Source organism: Ictidomys tridecemlineatus, chromosome 4 (assembly GCF_052094955.1).
Source record: "Ictidomys tridecemlineatus isolate mIctTri1 chromosome 4, mIctTri1.hap1, whole genome shotgun sequence".
In the NCBI taxonomy this organism is placed as follows: domain Eukaryota; kingdom Metazoa; phylum Chordata; class Mammalia; order Rodentia; family Sciuridae; genus Ictidomys; species Ictidomys tridecemlineatus.
Genome location: NC_135480.1, coordinates 60641074 through 60655438, shown reverse-complemented (window position 1 = coordinate 60655438; position 14365 = coordinate 60641074). Strand labels below are relative to the sequence as shown.

General features: G+C 40.1%; 1 protein-coding gene across 1 annotated transcript in view; it reads left to right on the top strand.

The window, feature by feature from the left end:
* The first annotated feature begins 5 nt into the window (after positions 1-5).
* Numa1 (nuclear mitotic apparatus protein 1) overlaps positions 6-14365 on the top strand; it is a 79052-nt gene continuing 64692 nt past the window's right edge. The window contains exon 1 of the mRNA XM_021725043.3: positions 6-144. The gene's annotated coding sequence lies outside the window, so the exon portion shown is untranslated. The remainder of the gene's footprint in view (positions 145-14365) is intronic.

Below are 14365 nucleotides of genomic sequence, written 5' to 3'. Positions count from 1 at the left end.
AGCAGCTGACAGGGGCCAATCAGAGGGCGGCGCGAAGGGGCGGGGCCATAGTTTAAACTAATTGTGTACAGCCACTGCTGGCGCGAGTCCGCGGCGAGCGGCGACCCCGGGGAACGCGTGGCGCGGAGCGGGAGTCGCGGCCAGGTAACCGGCGCGGGCCCACTGCTCGTGTGTGGCCTGGGCGCCCGCAGGGATGCCCAGGCCTAAAGGGGTGCTGGAGAGGTCGGTGCGAGCGAAAGCCCTTCTTGGTGACCGAGCCTAAAAGGGGACAATCAATCGGGGGTAAGGCTTGTGGGAGGGAAGCTGTGGGAGGGCCTAAGGGGTGGGCCTGTTTGGGGGCGTGTCCATGGGATTTTGTCTGAGGGCGACCGGGATGGCGGGTAGTGCAAGTTCCTGAAAGGACTGTAATCGAGGGGTCCTGTAACGGAAAGCCCTCGCCTGTTATTGTCAACAACAGTACCACTAAACATTGCCTAAGCGCCCACTGCGTTTCTAGCATTGTGTTGCGCCCTTTATAAGAATCATTTTTAACAATTTGTCTAGAAACCTTGTTATACTTAGTTTATAACAGGTAGGGACCTTGAGGTATATAATGTTTAATTTGTCCAGTATTACATAGCTAGTGCGAGTTTGGCTCCACTTGAGATTTTGAGGGTTGGGCATAAATTAGAACTGGGGAAGGGGCTAGGTCGGGGTGCGTGTTGTCTTGACTAGGTGATTTATTTAGAGTCTCATTTTTCATATAGTGTCAATTATGATCTTACCTACTTCCTGGGTTGTTGTGAGGTTCAAATCAGAAAAGGTGTTTCATGCTAGCACTTTGGAGAGTTCGAATTTAAGACCTCTAAATGTGTGAAAGTCGTGGGTGGGAGAGAATCTGAGTTGTTGCCTCCTGTGCGTACCATACCCTCTTTTGCTTACCTCTGAGGTAGTGCTTGTCATTTGGTATTGTTAGTCTCTTTGCGTGTTTGTCGGCTCCTCTAGACAATGAGAGACTGTTTTATTTTTTGGACATTGTATCCTGATGGCTGTGTAAGATTTGAGCATGTCAGGGCCATTAATGTGTGCCTTGGAATGATGTGTTTTGGGGAGGATGAAAGGCAGTAGGAGCCTGGCTTTCCCCTATTCTTTTAGTGAATTTTGAACCTCAGTGTTAAGTTATTCTATTTTTTTAAATTTATTTTTTTAGTTGTAGTGGGACACAACAACTTCATTCTGTCTGTCTATCTATCTATCTATCTATTTATTTATTAATTATGTGGTGCTGAGGATTGAACCCAGGGTTGCACATGTGCAGGAGCGCTCTATCACTGAGCCACAACCCCAGCACAACCTATCCTCTTTCTTGGAATGGCACTGTCTTCTGAAAATGTAATAATATTTACTTGGTTAAATAAACACTTACCTTTCTCCTGGGTCTTTTGCCTGGTTCTTTGTTTCCAAAGTTCTGGGTTGTCAGGTGTGTTACTATTCTGTGATGGGCAGGAACTTTTTTTTTTTAATATTTATTTTCTGGTGTAGATGGATACAACATAATGCATTTTATTTTTATATGGTGCTGAGGATCGAACCCAGTCCCGCTTGTGATAGAGGAGTGATCTACCACTGAGCCACAATCCCACCCCAGGAACTTTTTTTTCTGGGGGCTATGGGGGTATTACTAGAAATTGAATCCAGGGATGCTTTTCCATTATGTTGTATCCCCACTCCTTTTGTTTTGTTTTGTTTTCCCCACTCCTTTTTATTTTTAGTTTGAGACAGGGTTTCACTAAATTGCTGAGGCTGGCCTGGAGTTAATGATCCCCTGCTAGATTGGAGATCTTTACCCCTGTGAATATACAGGAACCCAGGCAAGCATTCAGATAATATGAGGAAGCTTTCAGTGGGTTTATGTTTTCCCTCCCTCTCTGTTCCTGTGTGGTATCTTCTCCTTTAGAGGAAAAAACACAAAGCACTCTTTTGGTCTAAATTCAAGAAATGATGACTAATTGCAATGCCTGAATCTTAGTCCAAAGCCAAAAGTTGTACTCCCCCAAAGCTATAAGAGCTTACCTTAAGCTCATTGAGAAACATATTTAGAGCTCAGCATGGTGGCCACTGTAATCCTAGTGACTTGGGAGGCTGAGGCAGGAGGATCTCAAGTTCCAGGCCAGCCTCAGCAATTTAACAAAACCCTGTCTTAAAAACAAACAAACTTGGGGTATAGCTGAGTGGTAAAGCACCCCTGGTTTAATCCCCAGTACCCAAAAGAAAAAGAAAGAAAATCTATTTAGAATGTTCTTTTTTTGACTTGTGGAATATGGAAGTGGGAAGAATGCCTTGAACTAAGTCTTGAGTTCTAGAAGTGTTAGGGTGGGGCGAAGTGGCAAAGCCCAGCTTCAGATGGCTAAATACAGCTGATCAGGAGCTATTTTGATGGCTGTGTGCAATTGATCAAAGCCATTGGTCAGAATGTATTGGGGCCAACTCAGCTTCTTACCTTCTATATACTACACATATCAAAAAGTGTTGATCAGAATCAAAATGAGCACTTCTGAGAATGAGACTGTTCCAAAGAAATCTATATTAATGTTGAGTGATTTTTTTTTTTTTTGTAATGCTGAGGAGGGAATGCAGAGCCTTGTGCATGCTTAGCAAGGACTCTACCACTAAGATACATCTTCACTTTGAATAATTCTAATTAATAATTGTTTTGTGATGTTAGTGATTATTTCATTTTACTCATATGTATTTGCTGTTACCATTCTTTCTTGCAGTTTATTATTTTCTTTTTGTTGAATAGATGTATACATCCTTTAGGTGTTTACTTTAGTAAGGATATATTAATAATAAACACTTTATTGGAAAACATCTTTGTTTTAACTTCATTCTTGATTGTTTAGCTGTGTTCTGTTTCTAATTATTTTTTCTTAGCACTTTAAAAATGTAATTTCAGGATTTTTGTTGTTATTTTTTGAGAATTATGCCTACAATTTTTTACTATGCTTTAATTTTTTTTGTTGTTGTTGTTGTTTTGTTTTTTGTGATACTGGGAATTGAACCCAAGGGCTTGCACATGTTAGGGTAAGCAATCTACTACTGAGTTACATCCTCACCCACCCCCCATCAGCGATTGAACCCAAAAACTCAGCCTTTTTTTTTTTCTTTTCCCCCCCTTCCTTTTCTTTTTTAATTTGAGAAGTTTTCACTGAATTGCTTAGGGACTTGCTAAATTTGCAGAGGCTGACTTTGAAATTTTGGTTGTCCTGCTTCAGCCTCCTGAGTGGCTGGGATTATAGGGGTGAGGCACCACGCCTGGCGTCAACCTTTTTAAAATATTATTTTGAGGTAGTCTTGCTAAGCTGCTCAGACTGGCCTCAAATTTGTGTTCATACTGCTACAGCCTCTCAAATGGCAGGGATTACAGGGGTGTGCCACTGTGCAGGTCTGTGCTCCCAATTTAACCATCTCTTAATATGGTGAACTCAATAAATATAATAGTTTTGAACTTTTGTTGGGAGGGTGAAAAGACAAAAAGAGACTGTAATAGCAGCTTTGATATAATTGCAAGCTTCCTCATTCAGGATAAAAAAGAAAAGGCAGGACGTTGAGGTTATCAGAACCTAGAAGTGAAGTCTGGAGGGATTTGGAGGAGGTATATCCAGATTCTCTGAGGAAAGGGTGTTGCCTAGTGCTGCTGGTTTCTTGGGAGCTAACTGGAGGATCTAGGAGTCAAACTCAGTGGAGCCCTGTGTTGAGAGCCACAGCCGAGTTGGGATGGCGCCTGGCATTGCCAGAAGGAGTGGTTGAGGGGTGACGCCAGTGAGCCATTAAGATGATGATAATTAAGTTAAGCTGTGTATAATTGCTGTGACTGGATGATGCTGGATTGAAACAGGCTGTGTACTCAGTTGTATATAGACCCTTGCTGTCCAGCAATAGGGCAGCTCCTGCTGCCTTGGGCGCCCCCTACTTTTGAGTTCCCGTTGAGTTCTCGCGGGGTTCCTGTGGAGTTCGCGTAGAGCCCGGTAGAGGGTGAGAGAGTTCCTGGGAAGCGTGAGTGGAGTGCGGGTGAGAGTTCGGGCAATAAAGTAGTTCCTGTTTGAACCTACAAGTGCCTTGTGGTGGCTCATTATTTTGCGCCCAGCCAGACTGCGGCATTGGTGGCTCGTGCGGGGGACACCTGAAGCTTGGGGGTAAGTGAAATTGCTCGCCCCTGAGGGAGGGCAAGAGAATGGGTGACCATTTCAAAAAACAATGTATTCTTGTTTTGATTTGTTTCAAGCTGCCTGTCCCTAGAACTTTCTCAGGCAAACTGGGGAAAATGGTTGGCTCAAGGTTTGAAGTTGTTCGCCCCTGAGGAAGAGATAGAGATAGACCACAAATGCACAGGTCAAGAAAATAGAAAAACTGATACAACGATTTTTTGTTCCGTTTTTGTTTTGTTTTGCTTCGTTTTTGTTTTGTGTTATCTTGTTGGGTTGCTTTATTTTTATAGCAGAAGTATGGAATTAAAAATTAGTAAAAAACAAACCGAAAGAATGTTAAGTAAATTTTTAGACGAAGGAGGCACCAGTAAAATCAAGAACAGTTAGGGCATACAATGATACAATACAAAAATGTAGCCCATGGTTCATTAAAGAGGGGTTATTAAATATATCACAATGGAACCATCATGGTGAAGATTTAAAAAGGATAAAAAAGAAAAGCCCAGGAACTCTGCCAGTTGGCACATTACCGTTATGGACGTTGGTATAATCTTGTTTGCTTATTCAGGAGAAGACATTTTAGATCAAGTAAAAGAGAAGGTCTCTTGAGCTAGTCAGACAGAGGAAGAAAATTTAAAGGAGGAAGAGCCATCAGGGGAAAAGTTACAACAGGAGGCTGCTACTAACACCTTCTATCACCAGAGGGCGTAAGTGTCCAACCAACAGCTCCACCTATGGAGACAACATATGCTGGGGGGTCCCCAACCCCCATAGTTGATAGATGGGATCCTGAGACAGGACCTCAAAGATTAGCATGCCCTGTATTTGAGCAGGCAGGAGGGCAGCGAATTCACTGTGCTTTAGATTTCAAAATAGTGAAGCAGCTGAAAGAGGCTGTAACAACCTCTGGTCCCCAAGCACCCTTCACTGTAAGTATGGTCGAATCCATTACCAACTTGGACATGACGCCAGCAGATTGGACTAGTATGTGCAAAGCTGTGCTAAATGGAGGATATCTGTTATGGAAGGTTGCCAATCAGGAATTTTGCATGGAGACAGCTAGGCGAAATGCAGCAGCCAGTTATCCTCAGAGAAATCTAGATATGTTGTTAGGAAAGGGACCTTATGAGGGTCAGCAGCAACAAATTGGATATGATCCTGCCATATACTCACAAATTGCTGCAGATGCGGTTAGGGCATGGAAGACTTTACAGGGACATGGAGATTTACAAGGTCAATTATCTAAGGTAATACAAGGAGCTAATGTACCTTATGCTGAATTTGTAGATAGGCTTATTCAAACAGCTACCAGAGTTTTTGGGGATACAAAACCTTCAATGCCATTAATTAAGCAGCTAGCCTATGAACAAGCAAATCGATGGTGCAAGGAGGCCATTAGACCATGGAAACATGAAGATTTAAATACATATATTAAATTATGTAGAGACATTAATGAACAGGGGCAAGTCTTGGCAGCTGCAGTACAGCAGGCTTTAGATGCCAGGCCAAAAACATGCTACAATTGTGAACAAACAGGACATTTTAAAAGGAGTTGCCCCATAGGAGGAGGGTTTAACAAAACTAGGTATCAAAGGGGTAGAATACTGGGTATTTGCCCACAGTGCCATAGAGGGAGACATTGGGCTAATGAATGCCGTTCTCAAACCACCATACAGGGTACTCTGTTATCAAAAAACGGACAAGGACCAGATGTTTACCCACGATATCGTGGAGAAAAGCATCGGACTCCATTGCCAAAAAACGGACAGGGGGGCCCACGACCACAAATATACGGGGCACTGGAGGAACCCAGCAACACCATCAGGGTAGTGCCCAGGACACATTATCCATTAGATACCTCATTAGACAAACCAGAGGGAGTGCAGGATTGGACATCTGCGCCTCCGCCAGAGCAGTACTAACTCCAGAGATGGGAGTTCAAATCATTCCCACAGGGGTAAAAGGACCTCTTCCCCAAGGAAGAGTAGGCTTATTATTGGGACACAGTTCTTCTACTCTAAAAGGAATTATGATAAGTCCTGGGGTAATTGATCCTGATTATGAAGGTGAAATAAAAATTATAGCCAGTTCTCCAAGGGGTATATCAGTAATTTTTCCAGGAGATAGAATAGCACAGTTATTAATAATACCCAGCCTACATGATAAATTTTCCAGCCATACTATAGAAAGAGGTTCCAGGGGATTAGGCTCTACAGGTATAGATTGGGTATGCTTTCTTTAAATTTAGATTCTCGCCCCATGCTAAAACTAAATATTCAAGGAAATGAATTTAATGGGCTACTGGATACAGGTGCAGACCTTAGCATCATCTCTTGTCAAGAATGGCCAAAACATTGGCTGTTACAACAAGCCACTCAAACGCTTCGAGGCCTAGGAGTGCAATGGTATTAGATTGGAAGGATCCTGAAGGATGTGAAGGAACTATACAGCCATATGTATTGGATCATCTTCCTATAAATTTATGGGGACGAGATGTCCTAGATCAATTAGGTTTGACATTAACAAATAACATCAATCCAAATGTGCCCACTATTATGGCTAGACAAGGTTTTAGGAAAGGAAAAAGATTAGGAGAATAAGAACAAGGTATGGCACCAATACAAATAGATCAAGGAATAGATAGACATGGATTGGGTTTTCAGGAGGGGGTCACTGAGATAATAAAAATTACTTGGAAATCAGAAAGGCCAGTATGGGTTCCTCAGTGGCCCCTGACTAAAGAAAAGATACAAACAGCCCATGACCTGGTCAAATAACAATTAGCGGAGGGACATATACAATCTTCTGTATCTCCCCTTAATACTCCCATTTTTGTCATAAAAAAAAAATCGGGCTGGGGATGTGGCTCAAGCGGTAGCACGCTCGCCTGGCATGCGTGCGGCCCGGGTTCGATCCTCAGCACCACATACCAACAAAGATGTTGTGTCCGCCAAATACTAAAAAAATAAATAAATAAATATTAAAAAATTCTCTCTCTCTCTCCCTTTCTAAAAAAAACTAAAAAAAAAAATCTGATAAATGGAGATTATTGCAAGGTTTAAGAGCCATTAATAATGAGATGGTTATTATGGGACCTGCTAAATCAGGGATTCCTCAATTGTCTGCTTTGCCAAAAACCTTGTATGTTTTAGTTATAGATATTAAGGATTGTTTTTTTTTTCAATTCCAATTCATCCTGAGGATAGTCCACGTTTTGCATTTACTGTCCCTGTGTTGAATCGTGAAGGTCCTGATTAGAGATATGAATGGAAAGTACTCCCTCAAGGGATGGCTGTCCCAACTATGTATCAAATTTATGTTAACAAAGCAATCCAGCTACTTAGAAATCAAAATCCTGAACTATAAATATTTCACTATATGGACGATGTATTATTAGCACACAAAGATAAAAACACATTGCTAAAATGTTATGCCACACTTACAAATTTATTAAAAAATTATAATCTAGAGGTAGCAATAGATAAAGTACAATTAAAGTTTCCAATTAATTATTTAGGAGTTCTATTATCCTCAACCATGGTCCGTCCACCAAAAATTCAAATATGAGTAGATCAACTCAAATCACTTTCAAAAGTTATTAGGAGATATAAATTGGATAAGGCCTTATCTAGGCATACCAACAGGAGAGTTGGGACCTTTATTTGATATCCTAAAAGGTCCATCACATCCAAATTCACCCCACATGTTAATTCACCCCGCATGTTAACGCCTGAAGCAAGAAAGACATTAAAAATCATTGAAACATATATGGAAAATATGCATTTGGATAGAATTGATATAAGTTTGCCTTTATTATTTATTGTACTACCAACAAAAAATATTCCTACAGGAGTATTTTGGCAAGAAGGTCCATTATTATGGATACATTTATCTTATTCTCCTAACACTATTCTTACTAGGTATCCTGAGGCTGTAGGACAATTAATACTCAAAGGAATAAAAGCAGCAAAGGGAGTGTTTGGAATTTCTCCCAATAAAATTATTACTCCATATACTATGGATCAAATTGATGAGTTAGCTAATGAGTTAAATACTAGGCAATAATCATGTGTAAATCTAATGTTTCATTTGATAACCACTTACCATCTAATCCTTTGTTGTCTTTTTGGTCTTCGCATCCTGTAGTTTTTCCAACAATGACAAGAAAAATACCTATCATGAATGCTCCAAATATATTCACTGATGGGTTAAATAATGGTACAGTAGCAGTAGTTACCCCTGATCAAACTTTTACATTTTTACTACCCAAACAATCAGCTCAAAAAGTAGAGCTTAACGCAGTATTACAAGCTTTTATGATGTTTAAAGATTCTGTATTTAATTTATTTTCTGATAGTCAGTATATAGTTAATGCTATAGTATCCCTTGAAGATGCTGGTAGGATTTCCCCTTCCTCTACTGTTTTCTCTTTGTTTTCCACTATACAAAGTCTAATCTGGGATAGAAAAGATCCATTCTTTATAGGACATATCAGGGCACATACAGGATTGCCTGGAGCCCTTAGTTTGGGCAATAATTTAGCAGATAAAACTACACATGACATACATATTTTTTTCTATGCTAGAAGAAGCTACAAATTTTCAAAAATCCTTCCATGTCAGTGCAAATACTTTATAAAAAAGCGTTTTAAAATAACTAAGGAACAAGCTAGACAAATAATAAAACAATGTCAAAATTGTGTGATTTTTACCACAAGTTAATCTTGGAGTCAATCCTAGAGGACTGATACCTAACCATAGTTGGCAGATGGAAGTCACACACTTGCCAGAATTTGGAAAATTAAAATATTTGCATGTTACAGTTGATACTTCTTATGGATTTTTGATGGGCTCTCTTCATGCCGGAGAAAAAACTAAAGATATTATAGCTCATTGCTTACAAAATTTTGCCACTGTTGGCGTTCCAAAACAGTTAAAAACAGATAATGGCCCTGGCTATACTTCTACCTCTTTTAAGCAATTTTGCTCATCATTTGGCATTACTCATATAACAGGAATCCCATAAAATCCACAGGGACAAGGCATAGTTGAAAGAGTTCATCAAACTATTAAAATGTACTTATTAAAGCAAAAAGAGGGAATTGGGAAGGGGTATATATCCCCCAAAGATAAACTTAAAATAACCCTTTTTACTCTAAACTTTTTAAATTTGGATTCATCAGGGCTTAGTGCTGCAGAAAGGCACATGTGTCCAAAAAATGTACATAAGCCCAAGGATATTCTAACAGTACTATGGAAAGGTCCTTACCCAGTGATTGTCTGGAGTCGGGGGTGTGTTTGTGTGTTTCCACAGGGAGAATAGCAGCCGATTTGGATTTCAGAGAGATTAACTAAAATGATTTATACAGACCAAAAAGAAGATGATTTGGCTCAAATCTGGAACAGCTGATATCCAGAACTCCAGTTTGGCTATCCTTACATATGTGACAATGGTTCTCCCATACCTGGAGGCTAATGAAACCAGGATGCTTTTTTCAATATCTATTTTATTATTGCCCTTTCCCACATCATTAAGTTCTATTTTATTTTTTGAGCTCATACAGACCTAGGTTAATGTTTTTCTGATCAGTTCTATTTTTTGACTGTGGAGTTTTTAAACATTGCAATGGAGATTTCACCTGTGAAAAGCTACAAGGCCTTTACTATTATGTTATGTGTTGTATGTATTGTATTATGTGTGCACACTTGTGTTTTGTGTTGTATGTCTGTATGTGCGTATGTCCATATATCATATATGAGGAGCGCTCATGAAAAAATGGATCCAATTTTTTTTTATTATTCAGCTTCTTGTGTGCTGCTGGGCTTACAAGCATGTGCCACTGCGCCCAGCCCATATTCTACATTCTTAACTTATACAATATAGTGAAAAGTCTTCCCTTTGACAGGCCACAATCTATCTCCCTATAACTTTCAATCATAAATTCTGTGTTTTTCTTTCCTTTTTTAGTTTATTTTAAGACAGGGTCTTGCTAAGTTCCTTAGAGCCTTGCTAAATTACAGAGGGTGGCTTTGAATTTGCAATCCTCCTGTCTCAGCCTCTTGAATCTCTGGGATTACAGGTTTGTGCCACCATGCCCTACTGATTTTATCTTCTTGTGAGGGACTCATAAGTCTTTCTCCTCATCTACACTATAGGTGTGCATATATTTGAAAGTTTAATGTCCCCTCCTCCCTCCCTAACTATTTATATTCTGTCCTGTGTTCAGCAGGACATACTCCTTCCAGACCCTTTAGCACGGTTATTGGCATTTTTCCTCTGCATTTACTCTAACTTTGCTCTTCAGAAGTGGGGGCACTGTGTGTCACCTTCTGCTAAATTACTTGAGACTGCATTGGTAATAGTCTGCATGGATAGCTCTTCTGTCAGATTCGTGTTTCATTGAGAGTATACCGTGTGATACCCTCACCATAGATGCCTTTCCCCTACTGGCAGGCAGCCATTATGTTTTTATTTAAAATTTTTTCTTTTTTTTTTTTCTGGTGGTGGTACTGGGGATAGAACCCAGACATACTCTATCACTGAGCTACATCCCCACCCCACTTTTTAATTTTTTTCTTTTGAGATAGGGTCTCATGAAGTTGCTGAGGCTGGCTTTGAACTTGTGTTCCTCCTGCCTCAGCTTCCTGAGTCACTAGAATTAAAGGTATGCACCTCCATGCCTAGCCTTAAACTTTTTTTTTTTTTTTGGTACTGGGAATTGAATTCAGGGGTACTCAACCACTGAGCCACATCCCCAGCCCTATTTTGTATTTTATTTAGACATAGGGTCTCACTGAATTGCTTAGGGCTTCGCTAAATTTGCTGAGACTGGCTTTGAACTCATGATCCTCCTGTCTCAGCCTCTCAAGCTGCTCGGATTACAGGCATGCACCCCATGCCCAGCAACCTTAAACTTTTTTTTATATATACTTTTTTTTTTAGTTATAGATGGACACAATACCTTTATTTATTTATTTTTACATGGTGCTGAGGATCGAACCCAGGGCCCCACACATGCTAGGCAAGTGCTCTACCAAAATGAGCCACAACCCCAGTCCCAAACATTTTTTAAAAATATGTATTTTTTGCAGTATTGGGGGTCAAACCCAGGGACTCTCACATGTGAGGCAAGTGATCTACTAGTGAGCTACATCCCTAGTCCTTTTTTATTTTGAGACAAGGTCTCACTAAGTGGCTGAGGCCAGTTTCAACCTTGCAATTTTCCTGCCTCAGCCTCCTGAGGTGCTAGGATTACAGTTGTGCATTACTGTGCCTGGTAAGCAGCCGTTTTAATAGTAACAGGTGAATTAGTCTGTACCATTTCTATTTTATTTTTTAATGCCAAACACAGAACTTTACATTTACTTCTATTAAATTGTTTCTTGTTGTTTTTGGTAACATCAAACTTGCTAAGCTCTTTTTGTCAGGTAACATCTAAAAGCATGTATTTTCTGTTCTTTATAGTTTAATTCCATAGTTTGACAAGCAGGCCTTATATGTCTTCATTTTGAGTCTTTGGTAAAATCCTAAACGTAGGCTAGGCATGGTGACACCCCAGCTTCTGGAGAGGCTGAGGCAGGAGGATTGCAAGTTCCAAGGTAGCCTGGGCAACTTATCAAGAATCTGTTGCAATAAAAGGTCTGGGGATGTAGCTCAGTGGTAAACTCCCTGGGTTTAATCCCCAGTACCAGAAAAAGAAAAAACAAAACAAAACAAAACCCTGAACATTGTAGGTGTGAGAAACAAGCTCCATGTTATAGTACTATAGATCTTACTACAGTTAATGGAAGTTTGGGGGAAATAGTTTTGACTATTCCTTCTGGTAGACTGGGAGAGGAGCTATGTAAAAAAGAGCGAGGTCATTGAGAGCAGGAGAGAACCAAAGATAAGGGTTGGCCATTGGGTAGTCAGTCGCCCTAACAAGGGGTCACTTGATAGAAACAGAATCTTGTGGCTGTAGAAGGGAAAGAGGGCTTTATTGCACAGCCTGCTCCTGTGTTGAGGCCCCTGTTGGCAACTGTGTTTCCTGCTTTTTCTGTCCTATTTAAGGGCCAGTTTCTTTGAAGCTAGTGCAGGAAATGCTAGTGGTTAATCCTTGGAGATTTCTTCTGCCTTATTGCAGCTGAGAACTAGTTTATCTGGCAAGGAGTAAAGATAAAGCTATATTTCAGACATATTTATTTGACCACTTGAGTACCATCCTGTGACTTGCCAGGGACACTTGTTTACAGGCTGTAAAGTTTTTGGTGCTCTGTGGCAAGGTGGATGCATTGTGACTTTAGTACTTGGTGCTCTGTGTGCACAGCAGCTGCATTCTGCTTTGTTGTGGGCATTTGTTGAGTCTGTACTTCTCTGATGGCCTTAGGGAAGAGTGAGGAAATAATGTAATAGCTTTGATTTCCTGATTTTCTAGATTTCCTGTGGCATGATGGTGTAAGTTTTGGAGAATCTTCTTGTTCCCTGAGAGCTCCTGCTGTACCCCTCATGAACTACAGGAAAATGGACTCTGTCAGGTTGCTAGCCTCCAGAGCCCAGTTTCCTCAGGCAGTGAATGATTGCCTACTGTCTCTCACCCAGCTGAGTATATGAAAAAGTATATAATGCAGGATTTCCCTCCTTACCAATTTTTTATTTTGAACAATTTCAAACCTACAGATACTTCAAAAGAATAATATAACAAATACTTGTATACTCTTCATTTACATTCATCTAGTATTAACATTTGCCACATTGGCTCTGTATCCTTCATTATCTCACCCTTTTGACTATTAGATATGCATATATTCCTTCATCCCTAAATGTTCAGCATGTATTTCCTAAAAAAGGATATCTTCCTATATAACCACACTTCTATTAACACTCAGAAAATTTACCATTGATTCAAATAAATCTAGAATACAATACTTTGGATTTCTGAAATCTTCCCAAAGGTAACTCCTATAACACGTTTTTTTGGTTTTTTTTTTTCTATTCAGCGTCCATTGAGGGATCATGCACTGCATGTACTTACGATTTTGTCATTTCTTTAGCCTGGCTTTAACCTTGAACAGTTGGGTGTGTGTGTGTGTGTGTGTGAGAGAGAGAGAGAGAGAGAGAGAGAGCTTGCACACGCTTGTTGGGATGGGGGTGGGGGTAGACTAGGGATTGAACCAAGGGGCTTTCTACTACTGAGCCACATCCTCAGTCCTTTTTATTTTTAATTTTGAGACAGCTTCTCACTAAATTGTGGAGACTTTGTGCGATCCTCCATCATCAGCCTCTGTCTCCAGTCACTAGGATTACAGGTGTGTGCCATTGTGCCTGCCTGGTGAAAGCAGTTCTTTATTCTCTTTCTTTTCTTTTCTTTGTTTTTTTTTTGCAATACTGTAGATTGAACAGGGTTTACTATTGAGGTATATCTAAAACTGTTAAATTTTTTTTTTTTGAAAAGGTGTCTCATTAAGTTGGCCTTGAACTCGTGATCCTCCTGCCTCAGCCTCAGGATTATAGGTGTGCCTCACAGCATCACTGCCCCCAGTTTCTATTTCTTTCATTCTTTTTTTTTTTTCTTTTTTGTGGTACTGAGAATTGAACCCAGAGCCTTGTGCATCACGTGCTAAGCAAATATTTTATCACAGAGTTCCAGCTCCAGCCTCTTTAATCTCATTCTTCTTCTTCTTCTTCTTCTTCTTCTTCTTCTTCTTCTTCTTCTTCTTCTTATTCTTTTGGTACCAGGAAATGAACCCATGGGTGCTTAGCCACTGAACCACATCCCAGCCCTTTTTATTTTTTATTTTGAGACAGGGTCTCGCTGAGTTGCTTAGGGCCTCATTAGCAGAGGCTATCTTTGAACTTGCATTCCTCCTGCCTCAGCCTCCTGTCACTGGGATTACAGTCGTGTGCCACCAGATTTGGCTTATTTTACCTTGTATTCTTTTTTGTCTTTCATAGTACTGATTTTTAAAAAAATTTTTGTTGTTGTTGATTGACCTTTATTTATTATATGTGTTGCTGAGAATCGAACCCAGTGCCTCACACATGCTAACACTCCACCAACTTTGCTACAACCCCAGCCCCATAGTATTGATGTTTTTAAAATGTTCAGATTAGTTGTTTTTCGGAATGTCTCTTAATTTGGATTTGTGTGATTGTTTTTTTCTTGATTAGATAAAAGTTAAACATTTTTGGTTGGGGACTAT